General features: G+C 39.9%; 1 long non-coding RNA gene across 1 annotated transcript; it reads right to left on the bottom strand.

The window, feature by feature from the left end:
- Nucleotides 1–1,933: 1,933 nt before the first annotated feature.
- On the bottom strand, nt 1,934–20,872 carry LOC310892860. The gene is made up of 2 exons (XR_014578526.1): nt 20,727–20,872; nt 1,934–2,799 (listed from the first exon to the last, which is right to left on the bottom strand). It is a non-coding gene; the product is annotated as an uncharacterized lncRNA (long non-coding RNA).
- Between the last annotated feature and the right edge of the window lie 1,457 nt (nt 20,873–22,329).

Below are 22,329 nucleotides of genomic sequence, written 5' to 3'. Positions count from 1 at the left end.
CAGCCATTATCTCACCAAGCTGCAAAGCAGTTCATGCAGTGAAAGCTTTTTCCTTAGGTCTGGAGTGGAGTTCTGGCATTTGGACTAGATGGTATTTGTTTCAAAGTATGCAAGACCTTTGAGGGTAAATATTTGACCTGTCTGTGGTATCGGGTTGAACTGTATATGACAGATATGTTAAAGGTCACACATATTACTAATGATAGAAGGGTTAGCACAAAAATGTAGTTTATTTTATAAAAATAAAAGTAACTAGTGGGTTGCAACAATCAGGCAAATAAAGACATTAAAAGCTTTGAAACAGTTTTGTACTCAGACTCTTTCAAGTTCCTCCTTTTGGAGGTCTGCCCCAGCTAGCCAAACTCAGAAGCGATCTGACAGTCCTATTAAATGTTAGCTGTGTGAAATCAATCAAAAGGACTCTAAATAGCATGTAGCTCTGGGACTGATTCGTGAAACATTACCCTGTCTGATAAGTATGGCCTGCGGATTATTCAGTTATGCACCTAAAGAGTCAAATTCACCAAGCAGTGAACCAAATTCTCCAAGCAACCCATCCCCTATATTCTACCCTAAAGAAGAGGAATCCTTGAGCCTCACTGTAAATCACCAGAACATCGGAGGATTATAGAATTTAAACAAATCATCAGAGCTTTTCTAGGCTCTCTGCTTTCTTTGCTTTCCTAATTAACTTTTATGTAACTCATTGTATTACCTACCTGCAATAGGGAGCTGGCACACTAATCCATCTGCAAGGTGACTCCTGTTGTGTGCTATGCAGATTGGGATATTGATATGCTGCTGTGGACTACAAGACATATCTGTTTCTGTCCCTTGTCTGTCATTTGTAGATAGAAAAGGAGGAATGGCTCAGAGACTAACAAGAGAGCTTGATCCTACCATATCTCTAGACTAATGCAGGGAACAATAAGACTGGGATAACCATCCTTACTTAGACATTATGGTGATTGGCTTCGTTACCGTGTCTATGATTGATCTGTGCTTTGAGAGATTCAATCAAATCAAAGCTCTAAATAAATATAGCCTTTGTGATTGTTAATTTTAAGGCAGGATTCAGTGCTTTTAAGCTCTGGCACTTATCTTTGCTCTCTCTGCATTTGAATCTATATAATCAAAGTCCCTTTGGGAGCTGTGACTTATTGCAGTCAAACTCACTGCAGTTATGGAGCCCCATAGAAATGATCAACACTTTCTCTTAAGTCCCCTAGACTTATTGTTGATGGTCACTATAAACATTTTTCAGCAGGATTTATTCTGCTCTTAAAAAAAGGCAGGTGTTAAGTTATTAGAGGTACGTCAAGAGTTTGCCAGTTAATACCAGCCTAGAGGTATGTTTACCAATGATAACATGAAAAATAAGAAAGAAAGAAAAAAAAAGTTCTCTGGGAATTAGGATTTGTCAGTTATTTCACAAAGTTTGGGATCATTTTGGGAAAACCAATTTTTAGAAGAAGAGGCTGTATTAAAGTACCATTTCAGCAATCAGACTCTCTAAATCTAAAATGTAGGAAACCTTTCTTGCATGAAATAGCATGTTTCAGTTTCTAGAGATATCTTTTAAGGAGTCAGTCAAGATTACAGAGCTGCCCAAGGATCTCCAGGTGACAGAAGAAGTGTGGACAAGCACTTTTAAACAGTCGGCTTTCACCTGCACAGAGCCCCAGCAGTACCACAATTTTCTGCATTCCTGCCATTTCCAATACACCATACGGAATAACACCTGAACCTCTTCTTGCTTGTACAGGACCCAGCATGCTTTTATGCCTGCCAAAGAAACAGGAGTAATAACTGATTTGAAAGCCTGTTTGTCATTACATACAAATTATTCCCATATATATTATGTTCCATCAAAACATTACTGCATACTCATACTGCATACTGTCCCCAGTTCAAAAAAAAAAAAAAAAAAAGGGAAAGAAAAAAGTGTATTAAGCCAAAAAGATCTATGCACAGATTTGTAGTGGTGTTGAGTTTTCCTGCTGTGATTGCTACAGCAGTCTTTTGAGCAGCCCAAATTTTGTAACCAAATGGGGGAGGGAGTTAAAAGCCAAAGAAATGTAAAGTAATTGTCTGGAAAGTTCCTAAGTGGGTTTTTGAGTGTAGTTTTCCAAGAATGTGCTCTTTTACAGAAAGAAGTGGTTTTTGCTGAGAGCAGTGAGTGTTGCTGATTTACTGAAGTTGATATTGGCTAGCTGCCTGGTTACAGTCCCAGGCACAGAATTATTTGCCTTCCAGGCCACCAGCATTAAGTCCTTCAGCTCATCTCTATTTACTTCAGACACAGCCCAGGAGGTAGGAAAATAGATGCAGGATTTCAAAGGAGTTAGACCACAGACACACTGGACAAGCAAAGGTTACATTTACAATGGTTCCAATTTTCACAGGTCTGTTGCAGATCCCACAGTCCCATGTCATGATCCTATGAAAGCAGATACAGGGGAGTACTGCTGTGCCTCGGAGAGGAGTGGGGTGTCTTGCAAGCAGCTCTGTGTACGCTGTGCTTCTCACACGAACTGACCTGAGAGTTCAAAATATACTTACAACCAACAAGGGTATTAAAACATTATAGCATGAAGGTAATCCTGCACACAGTGCAATGGCCCATGTCAGCAGGAAGACCTGATAACGCCATCCACTGATGTAGCCTTGGAGTTCGAAGAGGATTTTGTCACACAGGTAGCCCTGCAGTCCTTCCTGGTATTCCTGCTGTAGGCTTGGAAAGGACCTGATGACATTCAGTCTCCCACTATGAAGAGAAATGCATTTATATGGCCTTCCCTGAAAAATGTTGGTACAAAATAAAACATCCTTCAGAAGCCTGTTCCAGAACATAAACATATTTATAGTTTGATTTTTTTTCCTAAATATTTAGCTAAGGTAATGCTTGATGAAACTTCAGCTGCTATTTTCCCAAGACTGTGCTGTTGAGCACAGATGGGTCACTGTCCTCTTATAATAATCTTTTAAATTTTGCAGGGTTGAAAGGCTATCGGAATTACCTCTCCCCAATTACAGTTATCTCTTTTCTGAAGGCAACAAATCCTTTCCTCTTTCATTTCTTACAGATAATGTTTTTTAAACACCTCTGACTATTTTCACTGCTCTTTTTTGGAATGTCTTCCTTTCAAAGCATGGCACTCTGACCTCTCCAAATGCTGTCACACCAGCACTGCAAAGAGTAAATTCTTCTCAGTTCTGTGACACTCTTGTTAATACATCCCAGAGGGAGATTGATTTGCTATGCAACAGTATCTCACTGCCAGATTATTTTCAGTTTGTGGTTCAGTAGAAGCCCCAGACCCTGTTCTGCAATTCTGCTATCTTGCCAGGTATCAGCCATTTTGTGCTTGATTTTGCATCATCATCTACATTTCCTCCTCCTAAACTTCATCTCATTGATCTTAGATCCTCAGTTTCCCAAGTCAGGCTGGCTCTCTAGTTGGTAAAAAGCCCCAATTTACAGATGCAGGCACTACTTTCAGCTGTAGAGACTGTGCTTTAGGCAAGTGCCCCAGCACAGCAGGACCAAGGCTGGAGTGGAGCTCTCCAGGATTAAGGTCCCTGGGTAAGGAAAGTGTCCACACAGGCACACAGAGGAGGAATGGCGGTAATGTCAGAGATGCAACATGTTCCACCCAATGCATTAACTTCCTTTTGTTATACCTCTAGAAGAGAAGAACAAACAAACAAACCAAAAACAACAAACCAAAAAAAAATTTTTTTCTACTGGCAATGTCACTTAAGTGCTTTCACCTTCCAGGTATTAGCGTCTGTGTGCTAACAAAGGGCTGGGTCCCACGCTTACTCAGTAGGTCACAACTGATACGATCCCTTTTAACTGGCAGCCTGCTGAAAGCAGTTCACATCCTAATGCAAGGGAATGTCATAATCCAGGAAAGCCTTTGTAACCCAATGCACCTATCAGCTCTCAAAAACAGTTTGTTGAACTCATGTAGAATGGGCTGCTTCTAAAATACAACTGTTGATAAGAACTGTAGGTACCAAATTAGAGTTAATGTACAATGCCTTTTAAAAGGGTTTAAAACAGCCGATGCATAAATTAAAAATAATACCTATGCCTGCATTCAGCTGAACTTTGGACTCTAGGAGAATGGAACTTCCATCAAAGAGCAACAACAAAGAAAAGATATTCTCAGATTTTGTGAAAAGACACAAGCTGAATAATATTACAGTAATAGGCAGGAATTGGCCTAGATTACTGTCCCAGTGGCCAAACAATGCTGCTTAACAAAATCTCTACATATACACCATGCCATAGCAAATGCCACGAATATATCACAGGGTCTAAAGTAATGCTCTCTTCCTCCACTTCACAGGAAAAAAGATACTGCTTACTTAGAAATTTATTACATTGGAATCATATTCACTCAAGACCAAAGAGAAGTCTTTTTCTTCTCCCTCATCCTGTCCTCTTTGTATTGTCTTTAATAATAGCTACCTTCAGGTATGCCCTGTATATGAGTATTTGAACAATATGTATTTGAACAAGTGAGTAAAGTATGTCTTTGTAAAAACAAAGACAACTTATAAATAAAAAGTTATGCATACATTTCATTTCACTTATAAAATGTCCCACAATTTAGTCTTTTTTTGACTGTATGTTACACTAGCCTGAGATCCTACAACTGAAAATCCATCCAGAACAGCAGTTTACTTTATCACAGAGAACATCCCTGGTATAAACAAGGGGGTTCCCAGCACTGTCTCTGTTCTTCTTGACTTCCTTTCATTCATTGTATAGGACAAACCATCAAGTATCCACACATAATACTGTTTTACTTTTTATTTTTTATAACATGCTATGGAGTCTAACTGCTGTTTGGGTCATAGACGAAATTCTCTACTGCTGAAAACAACTGAAATACTCCTGAAGCTGAAGTAGAATACCTACTTTTAGACCAGCCGGGGCTTGAAACGCCCTATGAAACAGGGACTCAGACACTTCTTGATTTGCATGCTCTGCACAAACCCCATCACTGCTTCTAGTTAGACTGTGTATTAAGAATGGTATGAATTTTATTTTATGGATCAATCGTTATTAAAAATAATTACACAGCATTAGGCAGCAGCCACTTTAAAAATGTCATTATCACAACTGCTGGATTCATCTAAAAAGGAATACCAAAGTGATTCATTTACATTATGGGGGAATAGCCTGCAAGCTTTGATTTCAAAAATCAATTTTTTTTATACAGAGAAATAAAGCAAATGTATTAAAGTGCAGTGGCTTGTTGCAAAACAGTCTCAGACAGTTTTGATGACACATCATTAGCATCGCCAAGGAATGGGAAGAGCCTGGTCAGCTGGTCAACTCCGTCTGTCAGTACCCATGTGGGCAGTACTCTGGGATCAGCAGCAGTGGCAAACACTTTTCAAAAAACACTGTGCCAGTTTAAATACACCAAAGAGCTCCCCTGTATATGGAGAGTTTAATTCTCTCAGATCCCTATCCCATCAGTTTCTGGGCGATTTTTTCCCAAAAGTGAGGCATCAGAAACAACTGTTTTCCGTCTCTCAGACACTGCATGTCAAACTCTGGTAATAACAGCTATTCCTGATGTTTTATTAAAACAGTGCAAAGTGATGTAGTAGGCTATGAACCCAGGCATAACACACCTGAGCTACATTGTGCCCACTTATGCTACGGGTACGGCTGCTGCCATGTCAGATGGGCAAGGCAGACATCCACAGGCAATGCTTCTGAAACAACCAGAGCAGCTACAGCTGCCACAGTGCTAACATCTCTTTTCACTTTGGACTCTTGCAGTATCGTGGTAGTGAAGAGTGGCAAAGGCTATAGGACAGATATAACAGAAGTAAGGTTAAAGGTGAGCTAAATCAGTGTAGCGAATTCTTTATCTGTAGGGCATTAGCAGTACAGTATGAAACACCATTTTTCCTGTGAAAGCACATAGACTCAAACTGCATATGACCATATGCTGCAGGTATTTTTAAGCTGTCTAGTTTTGATTCATAAGCCAAACTACTACAAAACACAGAATCTGTGATACAATGGTTGCAACAGAACTGTCAAATGTCACATATTCCCATTAGCGCAAATGTGCAAGATGTAAGGAAAGCCATGTCTGAACTTAACAGGATATCAGGTATACCTAAAGATACATTTTGGTCCATGATTGTGCAAAACAAGTATATTTTCTGCTGCATATATGATTGGATATGCATTAAACATAAGAATATTGATAGATATGCACTGTGTGTTAGTGTCAGGCAATAACAGGCAATCAGAGACAATGCAGTTCTCTGCAACTGAAATAGTGCTTGTTTCATTCCAGTTTGGTTCTGTTTTCACATTTGCAATAGTTCCTATGTTTTCTGGCTTTTATGGTTCTAGCTCCTTTTTGCCTTGGCAAAAGATCACCTGCGGATTACTCTTACTTTGCCTCATAATGAAACATACATTACCTCACTCTGAGGAGAGAAATGTGCACAACGTGCCCTAGAAGCAAAATGCAGACTGAAATGAAATGGTTTAGAATACAGAAAACACGAGGGGAAAAAAAAAAAAAAAGGAAAAGGAGGGGAGAGATGTGGAGAACAGTCCTGAACAGTCCTGGAAATTAAATTGTCTCTGATTATGAAGAAAAGAACACTTTTTTTTTTTTTTTTAAAGCAGTCTACTGAATGATAAATGTAGCGGACTAGGACTGAAATTAAGACCAAAGAGCTCGTTAGTGGAATAATTTTTCCACCTCCAAAATAAGCAAAAAGATCCTAATTTTAAAATTCCAACTGAAAACTTACTGTTTAAAGATCAAAGACAGAACACAAAAATATTACATTTCAGTGTCATGAAGAGTTGTAACAGAAGAAAATTGTTATGATATAAAAAAAGAAAAAAATGGAAATCAAAGAATTTGCACAAATAAAACAAAATTGCTCATGTTCCTGTAGGCATACTGATATCAGAGGCAAATCTTGTTTGTCTCCCTTAAGCTGGTTCTATTTACTGAAACTAAATCCTTGATGGAAGTAGGCTAAATTGAAATTTTCTTTTCATTGGTATTATTGTGTATATTTTTCTATCCAGATTAATAACATTTCCTTTTTCTTCAGCAGCTGAACTACATCTGTACAGAATTCCAAAGAAAGGTTCAAGTTATTTTAAGCTGAAACAACGGAAAGTTTCCAGGTGGTATCACAGGCAGAAGCAATGTCCATCACAAGACTGTGGCTTACGATTTCTAGAGAGAATCCTTGGAAACACAATGCAGAAGGAGCTGGATGTGCTGCTTACAGTACTTCATGTTGGCAAAATTCATGGCCACAAGGCCACTCTAATTCTGCCCTACTGTGGTAGTACCTGTAGCCTCGGGACTTTGTTGCATTAGGTATTGTACAATCATATGAAAAGTAGATGCTCAGGTGATTACATCATAAGATGGTAACACACAAGCTGGCACAGGTGAGAGCAAGAAAACAGTGAGATGGTAGTACTCACTGAAATAAAAGATGGTCACAGTACAGTGAAAGTCCTCCCAAAAATGGCATTTGCAGCAAAGAGCTTTATGGCAGGACTGAAGGGCAGAACTCTAAACAAAACACTTTTGGACAACAGAAGTCCTATTAGAGCACCATCCCAACAGTCTTACCCCTATTATAGTAAGCTGATATGAAAATAAATGTTTGAGTGCAGTGATTAAAGCAGTCAAGTGTACATCTGCTTGCCCTATATGCAGAATTAAACTGAGATAAAACACAAGGGTCTATGTTTTTTCGACATTTGTTTTTGTCAGATCCATAAAAAGCACAATTACCAAGTTTAATCAGCATGTCTTTCACATGGCTGATCTCACCTGTCTGCACTAGAGAGTCAAAATGTGGCAGCTAATCAGTCCAGTTGTAGAAGCAGATATAAAATAGATAAAAATCAGCCTCCTTGTGGTAGACCTTGCACAAACACAAAGCAGATAGTTCTTGACCCAAAAGGGCATATGAAGATCAGGGAGAAAACATACATAATCTTAAGTGCAGATTTAGTTAATACCTTTTAAAAGACAAAGCCAGGCTTTCATTTACATACTCCATGATAAGCCCAGCATGCTTTTCACTACCTTCCTCCATTTTGCTCTTGTCCTCCATCCTTCTGTAGCCCTGATTAACTGACATCTGTACTTCCCCAAATTCCCCTTTTCCCTCTAGAGATGCTTACCCAGTGGATTTGGAGGATTTGCTACATTTGTTTTGGATTTCCATGTGTCTGGTTTGACTGAATTGGTGGCACAGTGTTGCACACTGATCCAAAATGAAGGCTGTTAGCAGAAATCTTGGTGAATTCCCCACAATGTATGTACTGTGACGGTTCCTGCACAATGTCCGTGCAGCACATGTTCAGCATGCCTGACATAAGCAGCAACAGTACCTGCGAACCTCCTTCTGCAGAGGCAGACACATGGCAACCCCACCCATGACAAATTATTGCTTTTTATTTCATGTGCCTGATGCTGCCAAGTGCCTGATGCAGTTTGGTGTGAGGACGGCAGGAGGAACGCAGAAGACTGGTGACACCATTAGCTCCAATCCTGCTTTGTAATCAGCCAGACCCAGGGCTTCGCTGCTCAGCCCTCCGTGTGTGTTTTTAGGGAATCCTGGCAGCCTCCTGCCGCTGGTTGCTGCTCTGGCATGTGAATGGGCCTGGTCGGCCTGGCCCAGTTTGGCCTGCCTGGGGCTTCCTCCCTCGCCTCAGTGCCCTGCAAGGCCAGCCTGTAACAAGGCCTCCATTCACTGCTGTCCCACGCTGCAGGCCCCGCTCTCAGTTCACAGTCGTAAACCCACTAATCAGGCTTTGAATAATGAACGCTAACACTATCCAGCTTCAGAGGCTTTGTCCCACTCTCCTGCCTTGGTTACATTTATTTAGAAGGCAGTTTTTTAATCCCTTTTCCTGACACAAGCTTTATGACTGTGTGCCTCTCTTGGAGCAGACTGACACAAAATGCTCCCCCCAAGGTGACAATTTGTTCAGGGCAGACAGATGGGTCTCCGAGTTGTATGTTAAAGAGAGAATAACACACACATACACCCCCCTCCCCAGTAATGCACACCGCTCACAGAAATGTGATTTTTCAGCAGCCCTGAGCACCTCTATCTCCCCAACCCCGGCTGGAAACAGAAACTCTCCACACACAACTGCCACCTGACAAAAACCCTGGCTCCACAGGAGGACCAGGAGGTACTCGGGGCAGGGAGCAAACTCTCCCAACAGCCACCTCCGCCAGCATGCTGGGGCTGCCCTTTGCTCCTACTGGCCTCACTTCAACAAACGCAAAAGGCCACCGCATCACGGGAGCCTGTTCCTCCCAGTTAAACATGGCTGAAAACATGCAGTGGATTCAGAATTTATTGGCAGGGTATCTTGCTTCCTCGAGGAAGCTGAAGATTGAAAGTGTGCTGGCAGAGGACGAGTTTTCCAGACTGACCACAAGATGTCCTCCGTACGCCAGTACAATCCCTGCTAAGGGAGTGCCAAAATGCCGGCTTGAAAGCGCTTTTCGCATAGAGACGTGAAGCTTTCAAAAATGAATTAGAGCTAGACTAAGTTTTCAGTTTAATATTTTGTCATGAATTTATTTGTTTTGTTTTGTTTTCCCGTTGTGGTCACACAGAATTAATCCAGTCTGGGTTTTTGTGTGCTAAAAACATGAGGTGCCTTTAGCTGGCCAGCTGCAGGGCCCAGTTGTCCAGACTGCACCGTGCTCCTCGGTGTGGCTAAGGTGCTGTCCTTCACTGCACAGTATGGCTTTGAACCTCTAATTTGATAAATTGTAGAAAGATGGGGAGCAAATAGTGCATTTGCAGTACTAACATTTGGGCAAAATGTTAATCATGTTACTAATTAACTGTAGAGATCAAAACCTATTCCCATTTCTACCCAGAATTTACCAGTGAAGGGCTCCTAGACACTGCAGGCCGACTCCCTCCCTGTTCCTCCACAGTGAGTGACAGCATTTGTCCTAGCCAGGGAGATGAAAATTTAAATATAAAACCAGAGACAGCAGGTGAGAGACAGGGGGAAGAGCACAAAACAAAGAAACACAATTGCTCTGTACATTAGGTCATATCACAACCACCACGTAAGGGTGACAAGAAAAATAATGACAGCATGCTGAACGTCAGTGTCAAAGTAGGCCACCACATGCTTTAACTTCCAGTTCTTCATGGCGAGGAGTTTTAAGTAACACTGTTTGGTTTCTGTAGTCAACAACTGGACTCCCCTGTCTCAGTAGACAGGTACAAGAAGGTGGAGGAAAGCATGTCAGTTAGCTCTGGATGTGGCCCGACAGGTCTAAGGCCAAAATGGATGATGTCCACTGACTGTGTACTGATCTATTTTATGTATTCAAACCAAAAAGAAATAGTAGTTCAGTCTAACCTTTTTAGATGATTCTCTCACAGCTATGAAAATACAACCACATTGTATTTACCTCTAGTGCAAAGTTCACATGTTGTTACATGTCATTCACAGCATTGGCTTTCTTTTAAAAGGTTATTTGCATTGAAAGATAGAAAAGGGAAAATAGGTGATACTAAAATAGTCAAATATGTCCAACTGTTTTATAATTTGGGAGTCAAATATCTCTCACTAGTGAGCAAAATGCAGAAACGTGGTTTCATTATCCCAAATTAAACACGAATTTGGATACAACTTGGCAATATTTCAGCTGCAAAAGCCCAGTAATAACCACACTTACACAGATGTAAGAGTATCATGGCAAGATAAAAGTGAATCACTTAATTATCAGGAAGATAGAAAAGGGAATTCTAAAATCTAAAATTCACCTTTGAAACTAAGTGGTTCATTCCAGCTCCTGCTATGTCAGCATTAAATTCCATATATGATTAACCTTAAAGGACTATAAGATATTTCCTGAATAAATGCTTTCCAAAATCCTGCTTGAGAAAAGAACCTTATGGCCTGACACAGCCTATGGAAATTTTTATTCCTATTAAAGAAACAAAATCTTGCCCAAAATGTATATATATATTCTTCTGCTTCTCCAAACAGCCCTCAAGGCTCATAAAAAGAAATGAATACTGCTCATTTTAAACACTGGTATGATGCAAACTCTGGCTTTAGAAATCCATAAAGTGTGGATTATCAGAAACCAGGAATGTGTACTGTGCACTACTACAATTCTTTACGTGTGCTTCTCTCGCATTCCTTCCCAATTTGCCACTGTACAAAACAACATATTTTGGCTGATGAGGAATAAAAATTCAGACACGATTTCCCAGCATACTTCAAGGAATGGCTGATAATCCTGGCAGACTTTTCAAATGTGTGTGTAGAGACTGGGAAAGCAATATGAGATTAGAGTAAACCAATGGCCAGAAGCCTTAGGAAAGTGAGCAGCTCCCTTCTGATACTTGTTGCTTGAATATAGGTACTAAGAAAGCAGACTTAGCTGAATGCTATGGAAAGTGCTTGTAGGTAGACCCTGGAGGCCAGATCTGAGAGGAGGCATTGTTCTGTTCTGTATCAACCAAAGTTTCATTCTTTCCTAATCAGAATACCTAAATACTAAAAGTTTCAAGTCCTAGCAAACACAATACTAGGACAGGACTTATATCATCACATTGCTTTAAAACAGGTATAAAGCTACAGGAAAAAAAAAAGACACTTGTCTGGGGTGTGTTATACAGGTATTATCTTAGCAGTATAATTATACCAATGTAATTATGTAGATGAGTACTTAGGTTGCCTTTGTCAGTGTCTCTCATCTTTTATATCACTCCTCACTATAAAACACTATCCAAATCAATGCGTTATGGTTTCAGAGTAAGTTGAATAGTAGGAGGTTGTGGTTTGGCTGCCAAGCAAATTAGAGAGATGAGTACTCTTGCTGGGTAAGAACAAAGGAGCCTGTTCAATAGCAAGCTTGTTCAATAGCAAGCTTGTTCAGGGAATTGAGAGTAGTTACTTCACAGATTCTGACTCTAGATCTTTAGAGTCACTATTCAGGGGACCAGAGCAGATGCTCTGTTTGTGCTTTGTCCAAAGGCAAACATGAGGTGAAACTGCAAGTCCTAAATGCAGCAGCCCAGAGCTGGAGGGAGCAGGACAGGGGTCTGTATTTACCTCAGTATTGCTGATAATGGCATCTATTTATGCATGCATTCTTAGACTCCTTTCTGAAAGTGGTGTAGCTGCAACATGGGATTTCTATTTGGCTAGTTCATACCATGCTGCTGTCTTAGCATTGTCCCTTGGTGACTGGTGCTATGTGTCTCAAAACCTATATTTTCATGTTTGAAACAGGTAGGGTTTAAGAAATCCAGTGAAGACAGCTTGCTAATGCTGCATACATACATTTGCAGATATGAATGTCTAGAAACTGGATTTTTGTTTGCTGACAATGTAGAAAAACCACTTTCCAGTCAAATGCAAACTCAGGTTGTCACAGCAAAGAAAATCTGAGATCATGGCTTTCAAATGTCCAGACCTTCTTGTGTTTTTACCTTTCTAAGTGTTGGTTCCTGGCAGCCCTGAGGTGAGATACTTAAAAACAGGGAACAGAGGAGCTGAGCTTGCAAGGAGCCACACGCTTGGCTCCAGGGCTGCATGCTCTCAGCTTACCACTAGCCCCTTGCTTAGTCAAACTGGCAGCTTCTCACACATGCCTCCTCAGCAGACAGATCTGTTCACTTTTTGCTAAAACATCTTCCCACAAAACACTTCAGTTTTGATAAATCAGCACTTTCAGATGAAAAATTGTTCTATATAAAAATAAACAACCAGCTTTAGCTTGGAGAGATGTAGATTAGTTAATTGTATCAGCAAGTGCTGACTTTGAAGCTTAAACATAAACACATCCTTAATACCCAACCAAGCTCTGCTAAGAAGAAAGGATGATTTATAGAGCAATGCAGAGGGTGGCAGAGCCTGAGGCTTGAGATTAAGCCTTAGCTTAATACTTGTTGATATTACTGCATCCTATGCCTCCCAGAAGGGATCACACAATACAGCAGAGAGGGACCAGCTTTTGGATATGCTGTTTTCTGCTCCTGTTAATTATCTCCCAGGTTGAAGTGATCATACTTTGCTCATGTGTATGCTAATAACAAAGGATCTGTTACTGTCACACTAAAAACGTTTAGCAATGTGTCCTGAGCAATAAGCTAGGGCAATGTTTTGAGTTGTTTCCCAAAGAATACCCTTCGACTTGGGTTCACTTCACAAATTACATTCTAAATGCTTTTATCGTACTATTTTCCCCCCTGAAAAGGAGCTCTAACATTCATAGCCATCTTATTTTTCACTTTCAGGTAAAATTGTTTCTTCGTATGCTTTCTTTAATCATTTTCTATATCATATAGAGTCATATGGGAAACAGTGACAAGCTATTTGTCATAGAAACAGCTAAAATGGCACATGGAAGGTTTAAAGTTCATTCCACCTGGCCACCATGTGGATTATTTTTTTACTGTCATGAATTTAAGGTGGGAAAAATGCATCAAGAGCAGCTGAACATATGATCACGTTCCCACCAGCTTTATGCAACCCTGCACATGGGGCACAGTCAAAGCCACTGCAGACCAATGGCTCCAACAGACACCAGTGATGAGAATATATGAAATTGCACTGGCATCATTTTGTCTTCAAAAGTGTAGGTTAGGCATATCTGGTCCTATGACAGTGAACACAGGGAACATCCTGCTAAGGCAGTAGCTGGAATATAGATTTATAAACTCTGAAATATTCCTGTGAACTGCTCTGATCCCATAACTGTGAGTAGTGCAAATAAGTTGACTGGCTGCACGCCAAAGTGCTGGCACTTTCTGGTTGGAGAGTATGCTTTACTCTCTGCCAATGCAAATGTCTAGTCTACCAAGTGCATCCTAGTCATCTGATATTTTCAATTGTTTTTAATAAAAAAATAAAATAAAAATTAATTTGTCAATATCATATGATGTTTTCGTAAAGGCAACATCTGTTATATACGTTATTCAATGTGAAGAATGTTTCGGAGCCTGCAAGCAGCATACCAAAATCTCTGTATCACAGGGAGCAACCCCATTACAGCTGAATAGAAGGGACATCCAAGCCAGTGTTAATACTCACTAATGAGCAATTTCTCAGATGAGCACTAGTCAAACTAAGTAAAGGACAGAAGGAGAACTTCTCTGTCCCAAAGCATCCAATATTCTGCCTACCCACAGAAATCTGCACTAGTCTAAAGTTTGGAGTAGTCACTTTGGTGACATCATTTCTTTAGTAAAATCTCAAGGAAATTTGATAAGCATGTCTGGCCCCCATCACCCTCAAGTTTGTCAGAAGGCCATCTTCTCCAGCTGGAGACCTGTGACTAGCGGCGTTCCCCAGGGGTCAGTGCTGGATCCGGTCTTGTTCATCTTCATCGACAACCTTGATGAGGGAATAGTGTCTACCCTCAGCAAGTATGCCAATGACCCAAAGCTGGGAGGAGTGGCTGACACACCAGAAGGCTGTGCTGCCATTCAGCAAGACCTGGACAGGCTGGAGAGATGGGCAGGAAGAAACCAAATGAAGTTTAACAAGAGCAAGTGTAGAGTCCTGCACCTGGGAAGGAACAACCGCACGTATCAGTACAGGCTGGGGGAACGACCTGCTGGAGAGGAGCTCTGTGGAGAAGAACCTGGGGGTCCTGGTGGACGACAGGTTGACCATGAGCCAGCAGTGTGCCCTGGTGGCCAAGAAGGCCGATGGCATCCTGGGGTGCATTAAAAGGAGCGTGGCCAGCAAGTCAAGAGAGGTGATCCTCCCCTTCTACTCTGCCCTGGTCAGGCCTCACCTGGAGTACTGTGTCCAGTTCTGGGCTCCCTGGTACAAAAAAGACAGGGGTCTCCTGGAAAGAGTCCAGCGGAGGGCCACAAAGGTGATACGGGGCCTGGAGCATCTTCCCTATGAAGAAAGGCTGAGAGACCAGGGATCTTATTAATGTTTACAAATACCTTAAGTGTGGGAGACAGAGGGATTTGGCCAACCTCTTTTCAGCGGTTTGTGAGGACATGACAAGGGGCAATGGCCAAAAAATGGATCACAGGAAGTTCCGCACCAACATGTGAAAGAACTTCTTCATGGTAAGGGTGACGGAGCACTGGAACAGGCTGCCCAGGGAGGTTGTGGAGTCTCCTTCTCTGGAGATATTCAAGGCCCGTCTGGATGCCTACCTGGGCAACCTGCTCTAGGGAACCTGCTTTGGCAGGGGGGTTGGACCCGATGATCTCTGGAGATCCTTTCCAACCCCTACAATTCTGTGATTCTTCCCATCCCTGTAAGCTATAGTAAGGCAATCTGTTCTGCTTAGGCAACAATCATATGTCAAGTCCTTTTCAGACAATGCACAATGGCCTGTCTTAACCTCATAGCACAGCAAAGCTACATCACTTGCTGCAGTCATAAAGAACTGCTTTCTCTAAAGCATACTTTGATTTCTGTTGCTATTTTTATTTTCTTTATGCAGAACTTTTTGTTTTTCTCACTTTCTCCCATCTTGCAAATCTCTCCTAAGTACTGCCTGCAAGTTTAACTACTGAACAATTTAACTATCCCTCTGCGACATTTCTGAAGCTATTAAAGTGTGCAGAGATTCAAAAATGGGAAGAAAAACTGGTCTAGGAAATGGAAGTACTGTTGGAATTAGTGTCATGTTCTGAAATTCTGCTTGGAGAAATGACATTGTTGAGACCAGTATATATATGTGCTAGTTCTTTAAGAACTCCCCCCTTATGTATCTTTGCCCCTGCCAGTTAACACACTCAAGTTTAATTAGATCTTTATTAAACATTTCTACTTTCTTGCCCAAATCACATTAAAACTTAATTGGCAATGCTTCTTTCCTGCGTATTTTTATTTATCCTATTTTTCTTTTCCCCCAGGCCAGCTGGGTTAAGCCAGAGAGCCCTATTCCCTTAACCTCACCAACAACCAGTTCTTTTTTTGTGTCTTCATTTTTTCCTATTATGCACTTCTGTCCTGTTGGTTTTTTTATTCCTCTCCAGCTACTGTGTAATTTTTCCTGAGCACCAGGCTTAATTCTTGACAGAAATGTAATAACTCGAGAGAGTTTGTACATGCAGGTTTGTGTACTGAGGCTTTAATTCAGAAGTGAGTACCAAATTTAGAACAAATCAGTTACACAAATCTGTTCACATTACTTTTTCCCAGTATCCAGAGATAGTGGTGCCATATGCAATCAATAGAAGCCAGTTATCTCTGACGCTCACTGCAGGTGAATAAAAAACAGAAGGTGCACACTGAGATCTCATTTTCTCCTCCTTGTCATCCATGTCTGTGGTGAATAACTGGTTATAATTAGAACCCCTCGATCTTCTGAATGTAAGTGTTGATGGACTCCTTAGAGTTTCAGATGGCCATATTTGATTGGAAGGAGTTGAAAAGAGCTGGAGAATAGTCCTTCCTCCCCATATCTTGTTAGCTAGTACCACTATGGAGGGAATATACTCCTCCCTAGTAAAAATCTATATATACCTTCTGTTCTCCCCAGACATACAGGTGAATATTGAAATTCAGTATTCATTGAATATTGAATGACCAGAGACAAAAGGTAATTACTTTAAGAAATTGCAATATAATAAATGTAATATATAAAAAATAAATGTAAAACTTTAATAGATATTTATGATAGAAAGGAGGGATCCACATTCTTGCATATGGATGGTATTATTATGTTTCCTTGTTAAAATGCTCTAGCATAGTTTAATCCATTATTTTGACTCACAAATCTTGATAACAAAGACCTTTTCAGCAACAAATGCTTGACAAAGTGCAAGCTTATCATTTATTTTCCTTCCAATGAACTTTAAGGTCAAATGGAAAGCTGTCTGTTTCCCAGTGTTAAAAATAAAAATTGTTTGTTCTTGACTCTGAGTAGAAATATTATTGATCTATCATGTCACAAGAAAGATGTTGCATGACCTCGATCCCCTCATACCTGGGATCAGATGAAAAGGTTTTGGAAATTGACCACATGGCCAGTGCGCCATCACCCACTCAGTAGGAGAAGTGCTTCCTGGTATTGAGAGGGAACTATTTGTGTTCCACTTTGTGCCCATTGCCTCTTGTCCTGACACTGGGCACCACTGACAACAGCCTGGCTCCATCCTCTTTGCACCTTCCCTTCAGGTATTTATGCACATTGATGAGATCCCCTCTGAGCTTTCTCTTCTCCAGCATGAACAGCCCCAGATCTCTCAGCCTGTTCTAACCGGAGAGCTGCTCCAGCCCCTTGATCGTCTTGGTGGCCCTCCATTGGATTCTTTCCAGTACGTCCATGCTTCTCTTGTACTTGGGGGCACAGAACTGGACACGGTTCTCCAGGTGCAGCCTCACCAATGCTGACTAGAGGGGAAGAAGCACCTCTCTTGAGCTGCTGGCAATACTTTGCCTAATGCACACAAGAATACCATTAGTCTTCTTAGTGGTGAGGCCATATTGCTGATCTTACCAAAGGGCCTGGATTTCACTGGCGATACAGCACTACAAACTCTCCTACCAACCTATCCCACCTGCAGATGCAGTTTCTTGGTGACCTCTGTACAAGCTGTAAAGAGGTAACAGTATTGCATTGTAGCCCATATTTTCCCAGCCCCTGTATTGAAATTAGCCCCTGACAAGCAGTGGCAACTGCAGCACCTCGGATCTTCTGCTTCAATATGACCAACATACCCAGCACGTGCCCAAATGGCATCACATGCCATCTGCTGTTTTACATCCCACCCCAACTTGCAGTTTGTCTCCAGGACAATGAAAAATGGTTTACAGGACTGCTTAAAGAGATGTTGTAAATGGGGTATTCCTGCAGCATGCCAGTTTTATGACTTGCCTGTGCCTACTCCAAATGTCTCCTCCTGTGAGACGTACTCCTCCTGTAAGACATAATCCTCCTGTGAGTTCCTCATAAATGGTTATGTCTTGGAGAAAATTATGCTGTTTGCAGAACAACAGCAGCCACTGCCCAGCAAATACCAGGTATATAAAAGGTCAACTATTTTAATGTACTTCAAAAGAGGAAGAAAAACCTCTCCCCTTCAGAAAAATCAGGAACCATAACTATGTCCACTAGGTGCATGATAGAGGAGCTCTTCCTGATACAACTACTTCCAAGACTTTTTAAAGTCTTTCTCCTCATGTTATCTACTACAACACATTGTTCTCTATTCCAATTTATCAGCATTTGGAAAGCAAGGAATAGTTAGTCATGTAATGACTAGTCATATCAAATCTTCAGTTGCCTGAAAGGAATTTCATCTATGAAAATGTACTTGTATTCTATAAATTTATTTTTACAATTTGCAAAGGCAGCAAGATGCATACATCTACCTTAGAACAATGTAATTCAGTCACTCTTCAGCAGCTGCTATTAGGCATCTGCTGTACAAATGACACTACCACTTGTAGAAAACAATCAGTCCAGCAAGCCAGAGTTGGTATGTCCTTTGGATATGGTCTCTGATGAATAGTCCCTCTTATTCTTCATTTCCAATCTATTATTAATAACATTGTCCGTGATCATCCAGACACAAAGAATTAAGACAATAATTCACTAAGTGAATACCAAAGCCTTATCTTGCCCAATGGAATAACAGTCATTAAGTTTCTGCCAAAAGACCATTGCTTCAGACATAATGATGAGCAATTATCATCCATGCTTGGAAAGTGTTTATGCATAGTATAGTAAGTTAAAATATCCTCTTTTCTTGGGAGTTGCCGTGTGAGATACCAAACCTATCAATTAAATTACGTAATGAAACACATTTTAATATAAAGCAATCTTCATTCGCAGTATAACCATCTTCTTAGCAATAGAATATCAAGAATACAAATTAAACCTTTTGTATATGACCATCTTCCTGTAGACAAACTTAATGAAAGAAAAAAAATGGGTCAGAGTAGAAAAAAAATCTGTGTTGCCAAAATCATGACAAATTTTAGGGGAAATATATCTAACTTCTTGGGACAAGGAGGGGGATGTGAAACAAGCAGGAATAACAGTTTCCTAGTTAAGCATGCTTACCTTTACCTGCCTAACTTTGGACACTGTGGATAGTCTGAAATAACACGCTGGTGTCCTAACACTGAAATCCTGTGGCTGCCTCTCTACTGACTACATAGGGAGGGAGTGTTCACAGTATGTTCATGAAGTATTGCAGTTAGGAGCTAGGAGATAGGTGACTGTAATTTAGGCATCACAGTTATGTGCATACAGAGTGAGAAGATGAAGGCAGGCAAAAGAGCCTGCTGAGTCACTCAGATCCCTGACCAGTAAACTTAGGACAATGTGCAAGGCATGCCCGGCAGTTTTTGGACTTCCTGGCAGTTTTTTGGTCAATCACCCATCCCCATCCTTTTGTACCTGATCCAACTGTTCAGGGTGAGCCATAAAACTGCCGTTCTTGATGCGTAACTTCATGCTGGTTTCTCTTTGAGAAAGCAACCTGGTGCAGGGGGAGAGTGGACTGCACAGTGACTGTCTTTTGGCTGTATCTTTGAATGCATAAAGAAAATGTTGTGGTTTATGGGCTGTAGAAACTGTGGTTAGAGCCTTCCAAATTTCATATCCTCTTTCCATGAATTCCATGCATAATATCCTCTCTACAAACATAGCTTTATTTGTCTTTTTCCATGTCTTTTAAAAGTTACGCATTCTCTTTATTTCACTTACCAAAACCTCGAACTAAGTCATTGCTTTTCCCCAAAGGAAGTTTAAAAATGGCACTAGCACAAGGCAACACCCAAATTCTGAATGCATCCTGAAACACAAAGGTATTCGAATCTGAGATATGTATCTATCCACAACATCCTTCTCCGAAATATCTCAGCTGAAGTTCTGCATCCGGTCTGAAGAACTAGAACACTTTTCTGTCCCTCCCTAGATTGTAGGCAGACTCAGCTCTAGATACAAGCACGCCTCTTGTTAAGAGAACAGCAATATTATTTGGCCCTGCAGTGCCAATTTTAAGTACAGTTTTACTTTCGGTTCCAAATATAGGGAAAACAGACTGTTACGCTGTGCTACAGGAGGCAGCAGGGAGCACATGATAAGGATGCATGTTGTAACATACAAAACCTAAAACACATACATTTACCTAAAAAAAAAATAATAATAATAAAATTAATTAATATATATATAAGAGAAAAAAACTTTAATTTTTATGTTGATCTTTCATCCTGTAGAAATACAGTGTTATTCTACGGGAATGCTGATAATTTAGAATCTCTCTCTCCTTTGCATACTAAGGAATTGTTTCTGAATAAAAGTGATGACCAGAACACTAATTGATCTTCTGACACAAAAGCACATCAGATTCCCAGACTGATCCATACAGTCTTGCAAAGCCGCATCCCACTGTCTTCGGAATCTTCTGTACTGCAGAAGTGATTCAGTTCCCAACTAAACCCTTCTGAAAAGTGTTTTTCTTTCCTTTGTTTAAAAAAAATACCTTCAAGAAAATGTACACTACAATGTACTCGTTATTATTTAACAGTGTTTTTAATATATTACTATTTAATTACTAATATAAAATGCTAATAATTATTATAATTAATATTATCATTGATTATTAGAAGTAAATTTTAAAAGTATTACCAGTCAGCATGTTTTAAATATCTATAGAAAACAGAATTGCTTTACAAATAATTAGAAAGTGAAAATTTTACCTACTTTATCTCCTTTTGTCTTTAATTTTCCATTTTTTCTACCTAAGCAATCTAAACAAGTTTTCTGGCTTCTAAATATTATCTTAAATCTTCAACGCTTTTATTGCTTTGCACAGGCCTTATTAGCATGCACCTAATCTAGGAATGTACTAACAGTCAGGTTCTCTCATCAACACATATTGCTCTTGACAGTGCTTAGCTATAAATAGTCTAGCTTAGCTTTTAATTGTGTGATGTAGAGTTATGAATGACTTGCCATTCTTAACGCACAGTTTCAATTATTTTTGCCTCTTAAACAAGGCTCAAATTTCTTGTGTTCTTTCATGGTTCAAAAGGTAGCTTTATTTAAAATTTGGTGAATTATTACTGACTGAACTGATTTTGAAAACAAAAAGGCATTGTCCAAAATTAGTGGGTTTCATAGATGTAAAACTAACTGTGGAAATGTCAGGTAAAGAATTTGCTGAATAACACAGAACTTTCTCATATGAAGAAACAAGATTTACAAATAATAAAGTTCATATTAAATGTTTTAGAATAACATGCTGACACACACAATATATTGCTTGTCTGATGGTGTGTTTCTTAAAGGTTAAAGAAATGTTCCAAGAACTTGCAGGTGTGCAGAATTACATACATAAGCCTCAAGAATGCCAAGCTATTATGATTAAATATACTAATAAACGAGTCAGAGAGAATTCTTCATTCTGTAGCAGATATACATATATATGCATATTTGACATATATACAGCTGTTACTCATAATACCATTTTTTTATTTTTGTTTTAAGCCTGAAATATTCTGAAAAGCTGAATCTTCAGACTTGCTAATCCAGTAAATTCATTAAATTTTATTTAATAAGTTTTTTTTTTTTTGGTTTGGGTTTTTGTTTGTTTGTTTGTTTGCTTAAGCAGAAGAGTTTGTAGGATCAGAATTTGGCCAAGATCAGAGAATTTGCAAAATATTATTGGTATTTAGCATTAAAGTGCTTTCAAAAAGCAGAGTATTCAAACCATTTAAAAAATAATGGTTCAAAAAATACTTTTAGCATTTCCTTTTTTTACTTTTTTAAGCTATATCAGAAAAGATTGTGCCCCCTTTATCCATTTAAACAGAAGAGCCTACTACACCATTTCTTCCAATATGAGTACTTATCATAGAATCGTAGAATCATAGAATATCACGAGTTGCAAGGGACCCAGAAGGGTCATTGAGTCCAACTCCTGGCTCCACACAGGTCTACCCAAAAATTCAGACCATCATGGTGAACACATTCTTTCCTCTCTGTAAAGTTTCAGTACATATTCAAGTGCCTGATGCTTTTTCAGTGATCTTTTGATATATTGTTCTGCAATATGTATAGAAAAAAATTACTTTTTTTCTGTTTTCTTGTTTTCATAGTTTCTAAAGTGCTATCATTGGAAATATATCTGTGTATCAACCCATGAATGTTAATACAGTGGACTTAAATTGACCAAACCCTGTTCTCCCTTTCTGGTTCCAGGTGATATTCCTTAATCTCTCCATTATTATTAAGTAGAAGAAGGGGCAGGAACATTCGGTCATTCAGGAAACCTACTGTGTTCAATAATGAGGAGTTGGACTGC

The sequence above is a fragment of the Anser anser genome (assembly GCF_964211835.1).
Source record: "Anser anser genome assembly, chromosome: 1".
Taxonomy (NCBI): Eukaryota; Metazoa; Chordata; class Aves; order Anseriformes; family Anatidae; genus Anser; species Anser anser.
The sequence above is the reverse complement of the archived record's forward strand: the minus strand, read 5'-3'. Positions and strand labels throughout refer to the sequence as shown.